The sequence below is a fragment of the Schistosoma haematobium genome, chromosome ZW (assembly GCF_000699445.3).
Source record: "Schistosoma haematobium chromosome ZW, whole genome shotgun sequence".
Taxonomy (NCBI): domain Eukaryota; kingdom Metazoa; phylum Platyhelminthes; class Trematoda; order Strigeidida; family Schistosomatidae; genus Schistosoma; species Schistosoma haematobium.
Window position 1 is genome coordinate 34551875 of NC_067195.1, and position 12837 is coordinate 34564711.

Sequence of the window (12837 nt, forward strand, 5' to 3'; positions counted from 1 at the left end):
TCTCTTTTCGATAACATTGTGCAATTTTTCAATCCATTTATTTTAGTTTATTGGGGAATATGTTTTCGCGTTATATATATATATATATATATATATATATATATATATATATATATATATATATATATATATATATATATATATATATATATCACATCAACATCATGAATGCCATGAGCATTACTATTAGGTACTGTTGTTACACAAATCATTTATTACTAATAGCTATTTCTTTACTTACGCCTGTTATTCCTTGTGAAGCATAGGTCCCCGATAAGGAAGCCCTAACCTAACCACAAGTGATTGATCACTGGGTGGTCCAGGGTTTCCTGTTGACTACCTCCAACCACCATCTAAGCCCTAACCTACTGTGTCTTGGGCTCACTCTTCCATATATCGCCATTTGTTATTCATCCTTTTGATGTCTGCCTCCAATTCCCTATGCAATGTGTTTCCTGGCCTCTTTCCCTTTTGCCTTAAGGATTCCAAGTCATGGCATACTTTATGATGCAGTTTGATGATTTCCAAAATGTGTGTCTTATTAACCTCCAATGTTTTTTCCCAGTTTCTTCCACAACTGGAAGCCGATTTCTTCTCTGACACAGAAGTCGTTGCTGATTGTTTGTGGTCAACGGATTCGAAGTATCTTGAGTAGACTTTGTTTATAAATACCTTTACCTTTTTGATAATGGTTGTATTAATTCTCCAGGTTTCAGTTTGTACTAAAAATTCTGACTCTGGTGGTGTCTAGTGTTTCTTTAACTTCATCCTCAAATTAGCCACCAACGGGCAGTAGCCTGAACCTAGATCAGCTCCTCTCCTTGTCCTCTGGTCTTCCACAGATTGTCTGAATTTTTCATTGATGCAAATATGATCGATGTTGTTCTCTGGAGTGCGGTCCGGTGAAACCCACATAAGTTTGTGAGGGGAATACGATAACAAATATGATGATTTTGTTGAGAGCAAGGAAATTTGCAAGCCTTTAACCATTCTCATCCGTCTTTTCCAGTTCATGTCGAATCATGATATCTTCGTAACCAATGCTGTTCATTCCGAACTTAACGTTCAGGTCTCTTAATATGTTTGAAAGATCTTTACCTGAGCATTTCCCTACGATCAACTGCAGTCGCTTATGAGAGTAGTTTTTATCGTCTCCACCGATATCATTCGGGGGAGGGGTCATAACACTGGATGACATACATTGCAATGCTATCCTTCTTTGTTTTGAAAAATATTTTGATGATTCTTGATCTATGGGGTTCCTAGCCTATAAGTGTGTAGCGGTAAATAAATCGACATTGGATGCTGACCATATGTTTTAGTGGACTCACCTAGCTGAAGGCGCTCGGTCAGGCATCCGCACCAGATCACGTGTGGTAACGCCGTGCTCAACATCAACCGCTAGCCAGATTAGATCAGAGAATTCCGATATATTGGTTATCGCCAAATACACTCTTCCGATCTCCTCGACTCTGTCTTTTGATTTCTCTGGGTGGGAACGAAATATATTAGAAGGTGTTACTGGTAAAAGCGTCGTCAAACACTGAATACCTGTGACATCATCAAGTGCTTTCCATGCTTCTTTGGACAGCATTAGTGCAACTCCATATGTGTGCGAACCATTTCTTTCTTCACGTCTGGAGCATAGTAAGCTATCTGACTTTTTGATTTAATAATTAGGAAACGATAATAAGCTTTTATATGGATTGATGAACTAAAAGGGACACCATGGACTGAAAATGCAGAACCACAACCTATTTTATTGCCCATAGATCCTGTGGTGAGGCTACTAATTTAGTAGCTAAGTAATTCCTGTCTAACGGCTCCCAAACAAATTATATACCTGTTAATAGGTGGATCGACATGTTTTCCTGCAACTTGAGGGTCTTGGAGTTCTCCTGAAGGCTTAAGACCAAAACCGCTTGTTATTATTGACTGCCTCTCATCGATTATCATTATTCACAAACATCTTATGGGTACATAAGTGTTGTGAAGAAACCGTTCCGGGTTTCTTAAAAAATGCAATAATACACAAGTTTCAATAATGTTAGCATTATATTTGCCATATTTGAAAAAAGAGAGTAATGAGAATAGAATAATAATAAATCAGGTTCTGTGTAATTGAGAAGAATATTGACTTGAGTTTAGAGAAGGAAAGGAAGAAAATAAGAGAATAAAAATAAAGGAGAGCGTTACGAAAAAGATTATTGATGTCATGTAATGCCATAAGGTTTACTGAGTGTGAAACTTTGACTTTTTGTTTACTAATGGTTTACCAAATAATCACGGCTCCAAAACTCAGTCATATGCAGACGATTTTGTAACCTGGGAATGCCCTAACCTATTGGTATCAGACTAAGAGAATTTGAGTATATGATGGTATTCTGATATTTTAGAGATTTACATTTTAGTTTCGTTTCGTAGCTGATCTCCTTGTCGTTGAGCTAGGTATTTTCTTATTTCGAGAGAAAACAAGTTTTAAATGTCAATCTCAACAACTTAAGACAGACTAGGGCACACCTAAAGTGGTATGTGTGAAGGACTGACAAAAAAGTGATTTTCAGTCAGATTATCAATAGTGATCATTTCTGATCCTTTCTACACTCAAATTACGATGTATTCTAGTATCAAAGTATACGTTCAAGAAACCCATATTCCAAGATATCAGTTTAATTATGTAAATTTCAACTGAAAGTTTAGTAGTGCTAACTACAAATCATGCTAATTGAACGGAAGGTGGCTGCCATAAACTTGTAGCTAAGTGAATAACTCTCCCAGTATTGAAGTGGTCTGTTTTAATTACATTAAGAACAACATATCAAAATACACTGTCCAGATTTATCCGATACTGGCACTATTGATAACCCTAGATGTGTTGGTTATATCCGATTCGTCTGCGAGACAGCTACCATTTCGTGGTGACTAATGCGGTTATTGTTCAGAGTCCAGAGGAAGACAGTCACAAACTTTAATCACCTAGCCGTGTTATTTCCAAACTTTATTTGTGTAATTTGGGAACATACATTCCGTTTGTTGCTGCACTTTGTCTCGAATGAGTTTAGTTTCGTCTATCTGAAACTCATATCGTCCCGAATCTACTTCTCATCGAGGACTAAATCATTTTCATCAACTGTAGAGCTATTTATAATCATATAAACTTCGTCATGACACTGTAAATCACCAGCGTAGATGATCTATGTCGAAATGATTGGAGGCCTACTCGAGTTAGACGTGAATGGTGTGATAAAGTAGCTAACGTCGAAGTCACACCTCGTGGTCAGCACCTTACGTGGACTACCCCATTGACGTATCAAGGTACCATAGATACTTTGAAGACTGTACAACACAGAGGACGTTATTACAGAAATATATTAGTTAAGGTAGATACAGGCGAAAGTAAGACCACTGCCGCATGGGCCAGTCCATGGCATATGATTAACTAATGCGCGTTGGTTGTACATGACCTTGGCAGGGAGCGATGATCTGTTCGACATTCAGTGATCCAACTGCCGGATGATTTGGCTAGGGCTCAGTGACATTTCACTGGCCCTACAATACTCCCCACCAGATTCAGCGGCCGTTTGAATCGGTACCAAACATGTTGGGAGCAGTCGCGCGCCGGAGAGTGCCAGACGAATATTATAAATCCTCCAGGTATTGCTTATCTGTAAAAGAAATGGAAAGGAGGCGGCAGAAACTGGTCGCGAAACAGCGAGTCATAATATGTTATTAGGACGTTGGTTAGACGTAAAGCGATTAACCATAGAAATAATGAAAAGAACAAAACGTTTTATTGTTCTATCAAGTCGCGCTGAAATATATAGCCTTGAAAAGTAATTCAGTTCCTCCGATGACAAACGTTAAGTCTGCCGCAAGAGTAATGATGCTATAGCGATAGTAGGATAAGTGTATTATCAATCGATATCCATATTTGTACTGTCATTAGTTTAAAGTTGTAAGTCGGACAGTGTCGTTGACAGCTATTAATTAGTGTCAAATTCTAGTTATATCTATATCTAACAGACTAACCGTAAGTACAGAAGTATAACAGTGAAGAGTGGTCGTGATTTCGTTGTGCGAAGCTATTGACCAACTTGTAGTCACAGTTTGAAAAGTCGATGACTGCTGTTACAGTCAGTAAGGGTTGAAGGCTACAAATCGACAGCAAAAGGTGGCACGATGAAGTCTCTAAAAGATGATAAACGGTGAATGCTGCGTGTTTGTTCGGTTAGTGAACAGAAAAATATCGAAAAGAACATAAGAAACCAAGAGTGTCACTCTGGACTCATGTCAATGATACCCGTGAAAAACGCTGTCAGTGTTGGGATAGAGGCGACAATATCGTTTTCAGTTTGCAGGAGATTCGCTCGACTGCATAAACTGATGATTCGCGCGAATGATATTGTCGTCAGACCACCAATTGAACTGGACAGGTTGTAAATCGTCGAGTAGTTGAACAGCCGATTGATGTACCGGAATCATCTGTTAAACAACAGCCACGAGGAAACAATACTTCATAAAATGAAGTACGACATCGAAGTAGAACTACAATAGTTCAGATGTGTTACAATGTCAAGTCTAAATAACATCGTTCTTACGTATACTGACAGTTGCACTGAACGTTCGCTTAGGTATGATTAGCGTAACAGTTGGATGTGTGAATAAAAACATATACGAAAACTATGGTTGGGTTCGTGGAGAATTTTCGAGGACGTTTAGATATTTTCCAAACCCGTATCGCATGTAAATAAACCGAAAATAGAATTAAAATGACTGCTGTGTAATAAGGAAATCGAGCCATGATTTACCGTGTGAATTATTAGCAAATACAAGGGGTATAATAAACATGAATTAAAATGGTAACCACCAATGTAACTAAGGTTTAGAGGGTCCAGGTAACGTGGCCATTTCGTAAAAGGATGATACAAAGAGCTTATTACCTAGCATTAAGTGACATATTAAGTACGACATGTGTACTTGGGATATGGACTAAGCGTGCTCGTGTACATGCAATATGTTTTACCACAGTATGTCGACTAACGAGTCATAAATGTACATGATTTCGACTAAAACTTGACGGCAGTGACAGAATATATGACTAGTTTACGTGAAAGCAACTACGAAATGTTATCACGCATCATAAATATAGTACGAAATAATCTAATGAAATTATGGAACTCGCCTGGGTTACTCTTGCCTCTCAGTAATGAAGATATGAAGTAGGCAGTAGTTTGAATCTGGATTATGTACGAGGTACTGTTGATTAAATTTTTCGATTAACACAGCATTGTAGACTGACGAACAGTCTAAACGAGATCTAAGATCGCAGGAAATTTATAGTTCAAACTCACCGTAAATTTATAGCATTCGTATCCTCTGTTTGGCCATGGAACTCAGCAATTGGAAATTAGGCAGGCAGTGGTAAAAAAAAGCAGAACATTCTAGTGGATAGTGGTTAAGCAGAAAGATGAATTTATAGTCGATAGTTAATCTTGTCTTATTTATACCGGAGGATAAGGTACAAAGAGATATGCGTTCGTGTTGTCTTGTGGCTATACTCACGAGTGGTTGATATTTTAAAAGACATATTACACAGGAGCATTTACATGCTGCTAATGCTTGTTAAAGAACCATGATAGCCGATTGTAATCGTAGTTGATTGGTTAGTTCTGTCGATTGAACTAAGTATCTAAGTTTAAATACTAATCAACATTGACATGAAGCAACGAAAGTTCACAGTAACAGATTAACATAGGCGATGATAAAAATGAAAAAGAATAAGTATAGAATGCAAAAATAAAGATCATAGTGATAGACTGCGTTATTCGAAGTCTTGCTCACCAGTGTAGATCACCAACGTAGATGATCTATGTCGAAATGATTGGAGGCCTACTCGAGTTAGACGTGAATGGTGTGATAAAGTAGCTAACGTCGAAGTCACACCTCGTGGTCAGCACCTTACGTGGACTACCCCATTGACGTATCAAGGTACCATAGATACTTTGAAGACTGTACAACACAGAGGACGTTATTACAGAAATATATTAGTTAAGGTAGATACAGGCGAAAGTAAGACCACTGCCGCATGGGCCAGTCCATGGCATATGATTAACTAATGCGCGTTGGTTGTACATGACCTTGGCAGGGAGCGATGATCTGTTCGACATTCAGTGATCCAACTGCCGGATGATTTGGCTAGGGCTCAGTGACATTTCACTGGCCCTACAACACATCAAGAGAAAAAACTGAAACACTTAACATTCTCCCTGTCTCTACTACTATCGAAAGATATCAATAACTCTTTCAGGTTTTGATATTCTGACGGGGTCACCCATGCTTAAAACCAACCACATCATAAAGTATGCATATATTCATAGACCTCGGTAAGGGATTTAGCTAGTCACAACACATCACTTGTAATCACTGGGTTATTTCTTGCGACTGTAATTTCCATAAATCTTAATGTATAACCGAGAGGACATGCCGAACTACCCACATGTTATTTGCTCAACACCTTCTTGTGTCTACCGAAGATATTTACTCGCTGGCTCAAAATTTCCCGTACATTGGGTTCACAATGACATGTGTACTTCCATGATTCTTTTGAGTTAAGTAGACTTAATTAGAAGACGACCTCGATGAGTACATATTAACTGTTTTTAAATATTGTGGCTGTATCGAGTGTTTTCATTCCTACATTGATAGCAATAATTATACCATTTACCTCTGTGGTAGTAAACAATCCCCAAAAATCAATAGGTTGTACACATTCAACATTGGTGTTGCATATTTTAGTTTTCTTAGACACCCTAACTGAGGGTATTGTGGAGATATGACTGACAAGCTTATTTTGTAAATAATATTTAATATTACTTGTATTTACTTTGTCAATTTCTCACTGTATGTACATTTATCATAAAATGACTGTACAAGTTGTTTTGGTAAATGACCTTGAACACACTTTCCGTTGTGATACTGACATAGCGTGACATACTCTTGCTGGTTAACAAATACACTACTACTCACACATTCCTCGTTCTATCTTCGTTTGTGATTGAGTTAACTGAAGTCTAAATCAAATACTATCTACATTTATAGACTGTAATAGGAATATATCACATCCTACGTTGGATTATATTGTAGTGACTCATCTTTATCACGAGAACACGATTGGTTTATTGAAAACAATTATTATTGTAACCAATTGTACCAGTGACTGTTTTAATGTGCTTTTGTTTAACCGTGCTAAAAAGCATCCATTATTCACGCACTTTGATTGTGACTTCGCGCGAATTCGGTTACGTTCTGTAAGCAAGCTTGTATCCTGGTACGATCTCGGTATCCTTTCGATACCACGAGATCGCCAGCAAATGTATCTCGACTTGATCCATTAACTGCCTTCTGATATTTGGCTTCCGGGGATTTTATGGAGTCATTTGGCACGTGTTTCTTGGTAGCGGTGTTCATAGTTAATCTCAACTCGACGCCACGCCACAATATCACTGGAGAGTTCGTAAACCCGATCAGAATTACGAAGCATTTATAATCGCGGATTTACAATACCGGACCCAATCAGAACACGCAACATTTGGTTAATCTAAGTAACGTCCCAAATTTTTGTTGTATTTGTAACAGTTAAGTGGTATATATTATTATTACTATTGGTCTTTAGTAACTTGGTTGATACTTTTCGCGTTCATATCTGTCTGGTCCACTACAGTGTTGTAACAGATAGAAAACGCTGGAAATCATTTCACAGCATTTTGTTGGACAGTACAGTTATTAATTTGTTTCTTCTCTCTGTCATGTATTTTAACCTTTATTCAGATCTCTTTTAACCACAATTTGTGTTCTTCAGCCTTCCTCATCTGAGCTTTTATTATGTGACTTTGATCAAAAGATCTACCTTTTGTTACCTAATTTTCAGTTGCATGTTGCCGGATTATTAGCAATAAGGTTGTGTTTGACTAAGCTCAAGGTTATGGCGTGGTTCAGTATGTGACTATCTGCTTGTAAAAGTTGTTAGAATCCCAAGAAATATATATCTGATCCCATATTGTTGGGAATATTTTTATTGATTCTCAGGTATTGAGCTCTTTTGTATAAACTGTTTATTTTGTTGTTTAGCATCCAGCAATTGTTTATTAAATATTCCTTTTGTTGTTCAGCACGTTGGTTTGTGCTAGAGAAACCCTTGACTATATAGTAAAGGCTGTACCGTTTGAAGTATTCTGTATTTTTGATATAATTTGTTCTATTTCTTGAGTTAGAACCCTTTGAATTGAGCACAGAGTTTGTGTTTTGATATACTTTAGTACAAGCGACTCAAGTACGCTTCGTACGCTATATAGAAGAACGTAGTCTGTTCCAAACAAGTAAATTTTAGTTCGCTAGTTTTGCGTTCAAACCGAATATTAACATTTCGGTCATTACAGGTGTTTTTATCTCAAAACTGATCAGGTTTCAGAAATATCCATCGTATCAAAGAAATGATCACCCCACAACATATACTGACTCTACTTTCATTTCTCCGAATTATAAGTTATTACCCCTCATTCTTACCACCTACAGATGAAAGAATAATACCACTTATTTACTTACTTGAAATGAATACTATATATTGGAAAAGACTAAGCAGTGCCAAGCACCTTTCGAATAATTGGCAGGACTATGGTCAGATCTAAAAAGAGCCGTCGATTGTTGTTTTTGCAGTACGCCGACGTCACAAGATGAAATATCACCAGACGCTTCACATTGCCGACCTATCACAAGCCTTACATCAATAGTTTTCAGCTCAAAGTCTGGAGTATTAGCACATTCGTCAAGTCGTCTTCAGGGGCGAACTGTAACACCATGGCATCCGATGCAGGCCAAAACAAAATATTAATCAGTCAGACGCTTTGTCTTGTCTAATTAGTGATTACTCTCCATCTAACGAAGGACCCGTTTTTTGCGATTCTGACTACGAGTTACACGAAAGACTATTCCATGGGTCCGGCGAGAACCGTTATCATTATGGTTTGTCACAAGAAGGGACTCGAAACTTCGACGAACGACTCATTGTCTTCAACATAGATAGTCATCCTCTTTGGATATAAAATTAAAATGCCATCTTCAACCATTAATAGAGGAAAAATTGTGCTTTCAAAACGTGTGGTAACAACACAAGAATTACAAGAACGCCTAAACAATTTCATTCTCGACATCAAGGAATTGCCCGAATGAAGTCGTTTGCACGCAGCTAGGCTTATAGACCCAAGATGTGCACACAAATAGTAGACATATTAAATAAGTGTGGACATCGTCAGAGTACGTTACAAAATCCAACAACAGTTGGATCAGCTAATTGACCGAGACCGAAACATCCGTATTCAACATTAGATCCTGATTTTTCAGGTTACATGGAGGGGAATCTATTACTTAGTATTAGTAAACGCATATTCACTACGACCTGAAATCCATGCAGTAGTACTGCAGACGACGTGGAAAACGTTAGGAGTGATAACGAATTTATTCATATATCATGAACTTTCAGAGACTATCATCACTGATAATGGATCTCAACTGGCGTTTAGCACACTCATTGATTTTTTTATTGAAGTACCATCTCCTACCACGTCATGTAAGTTTTAGAAGATAGGCTAAACGATTTGTGTTTTTTAGGCGAGCTGTCTTGAAGTCGAAATAGAAATGGTATATCTAACAACGGAGCCCCTCAAGAAAAGCCCCTGGTGGAAGCACCACTGAAACGGACGCTATGGACAGTAAATGACGCTATTAAACAAACCAAGAAGGAAGGACAACGAGTAGACAAGACCGAGTCATTAGCGTATTCTCATAACTACAGACCTAGCAAAGAAGCTTGAGCGAATGACAAATAAATAAGTCAAGGTGGAGGAGCTATTTTTGAAGTGACTGTATGAGGAAAAACAGAAACCAGACACTCAAAACACCAAAAGGAGACTAGCCGTAAGAAACGACGGTAGTTCAAAAAAATCTTAACGTTCGCATAATTTCGGAAGAAATACCTAGAAAGATACGGAGTGAAACAGAAACAGTGGCGCAAGAAATCTCAAAAAAATTACCACCGCAAAGAATCAAAAAACAGCCATCGAAGACCGACAAATTTAGAAGACGTGAATGGGCCTTGTAAAGGGGAAGATGGTGACCACAATGATTTTCAAATTTTATGAACAACACCGAAAACCTTCCGGAAATGACAACTGCTATCTCATTTCTTCTGACCCATTTTCTCTCATGACCTTCACCATTTTTCGACTGATTCCTATAGATTTAGCCCGCTACATTTCTGCATTCTAAAAGGTCATTTTCTGTTGATACGCATACAAGGATGTACCAGTTCATTCCGTACTCCCCATCCTAACTTAAAAATCAAGCTCCCTACAACTCGTCTTCTCCATGTGTTAGCTTTCAGGTGGTAACGTATTGTGCGTCAATTAAAGCTTCGGAGTTGGAAAATAATTGACCTCATCAGAGTAGCTAAATCGTTGTCCTTAGGTCCTCAAGTATCGTCGATCCGGATTGAACCCAAATGACGAGATACAACAACAGTTAGAACATCAATGGTATTGCACCGCGGTGACGTAATAGACATTTGTCTCAGAAGAATCAAGTATTTCATAAAACCTGTTTATTGTAAAGATAATCGTTTTCAGACAAGTTCACTAAATGAAAGATTATAAGAGATTATATCAGTATTCACAAAGGAAAAGGAATAAAGGGAGATGTAGATTCAATGAAACAGCCATATGATTCAAACCCTAAGAGGACCAAGGATCTTAAGTGCAGTAGCGATGATGGAGGACGATGAATGCTAGCTATTGAGATCATTGACATTAAAATGTTTGTTAAGAAGCTGCGTGTGTCTTGAAAGATGTCTAGGTGTTAGGGTTGTGAGAGTTTGATCTCTGACGTAGCGAGCATTCACTACGAATATGGCGAAACCGAGTAACGTTCTGTGCATACTGCCTTTTACATCGAAAACCCCGCTTTAGAAATTATAGTAAATACCCTGGTTAGATGGAAGCTTATCCCTAATAAGGGATAGTTATGACGGATTAGCATATCATATTATCTAAGCCGTTCGTAAGTTCAGCAATAATGCCTGATTTTGACGATTGTTACATAATCATCTACCAGTATCAGTTTATGTCTTCTTTACTGTGTCATGCAAGTCCTCGTTTCTTTCTATTTCATTTTCATTTTCACAGTAATAAATGACTAAAAGCAATTGTTTACTTAACTGTTGTTTGTTAAGTGATGACAACTGGGGAAACAGACTACAAAGTAAGACTACAATAATACTGGGACATCGTATGCCCGTACGTTTGAAACTAGGAAGCTGATATTGATTCCGAACTGTAACTAATGGTAATAATGATTTATCCACCGATATGTACTAAACAACGCACAACAGATTAGAGGCGTAATGAGGCTAATGCAAATCGCTAGATAAAACTTAAGTTAATTTATCTGGATAAACGTAAACTCCAAAGATGAGTTAATGAAGAGTGTAAAAGGTTAAGTGAGTCAGTATTACGGCACGACATTTAGTATATGTTTAGTTTGCAGCCAAAAATAGATTCGGTAGACATGTAACTGTCTCCCGTTTGTAAATCACTGGTGACCATAGAGTTACTAATCGTTTGACGTTATCGAGCCCTTAAATTTTTTGGCTTGGAGAAATTAGTACGTACTCTCTATAGATGGTATAAAAATATATTGTTTTTCTCAGAGTTCTGAACACGACAAATGTACTGTTAGTTATTCTGCCGCTGAGAACTTGTACGGATACCTAAACGGAAAAATGTAGTTTGGGCAAACGGTTTCTGTATAGGAGACACACTGGCTGGACCATCATATTTAGAGATGTGCCAGTCTGTCCAACCACACAAGTACAATGGAACCACTTCAGCATTTTATGACTCTTCTTATATAGTTAAAAGTAAAATTGTTATGAATTATATAGTTACTTGGTGGTGCCACAATTTATGGACGACCTCTGGGTGTGGCCTTGAGCATGTCCACCTACTGATTAAGACTAAATAAGGGTTATGACTTACACTTAATGGTTAGCGTTAGGAATAATATTAAAAGTTTTCATCATGAAATGATATCAGCTAAAATGCCAAAACGCTATTTGGCCAAATGAATGAATGAATTCCGCTCCAAAACTCGAAACCGAATATCTTATATCTGGTTAGTTCCTTCATAAATTATAGACTCGTCGTTACTTAGTTCTAGTACGACATATAATACTAATGTTGAAGGTGCAACGCAAAGAGTAAATTCAAATGAATATTGAATTAAATAACGACTGAATGCTGCCAGTTTTCGTTTCATATCGATACTGTTAATAACCCTAGGCGTTTTGTTGTTTTCAGTTCTGTTCACTGATTAGGCATTTTTCGCTGTGTTTCACAGGGTTTGGAGTATAACTGTCAGCAGCACATTTACGTGTGTCCACTGTAAATGAACTCTTTCAAATCATTTGTTTTATCTCTGTTGCTACAGGAGAGGGTGATAGCAAAACAATGCTTAGGCACCTATTCTATGCTGGTTATTCTAACTATGGTCTTGCTATACGTGCAAGTCGATTCTTAACTCACTATCTGAAATACCACAAAGACATAAAGATTTTGAAACTGTCCCAGCGAATGAGCTGACATGAAAACCAATAGATCTCAGTAGTTGTTTCACACTAAGTACTCATTCCGTATTAATATATGGTACAAAATTTTCTTGACGAAACTCAAGCCTATAATGGGCCACAACCCTCGTACTACTGGGGTGGTGTGGAGGACAGACATCGGTTCA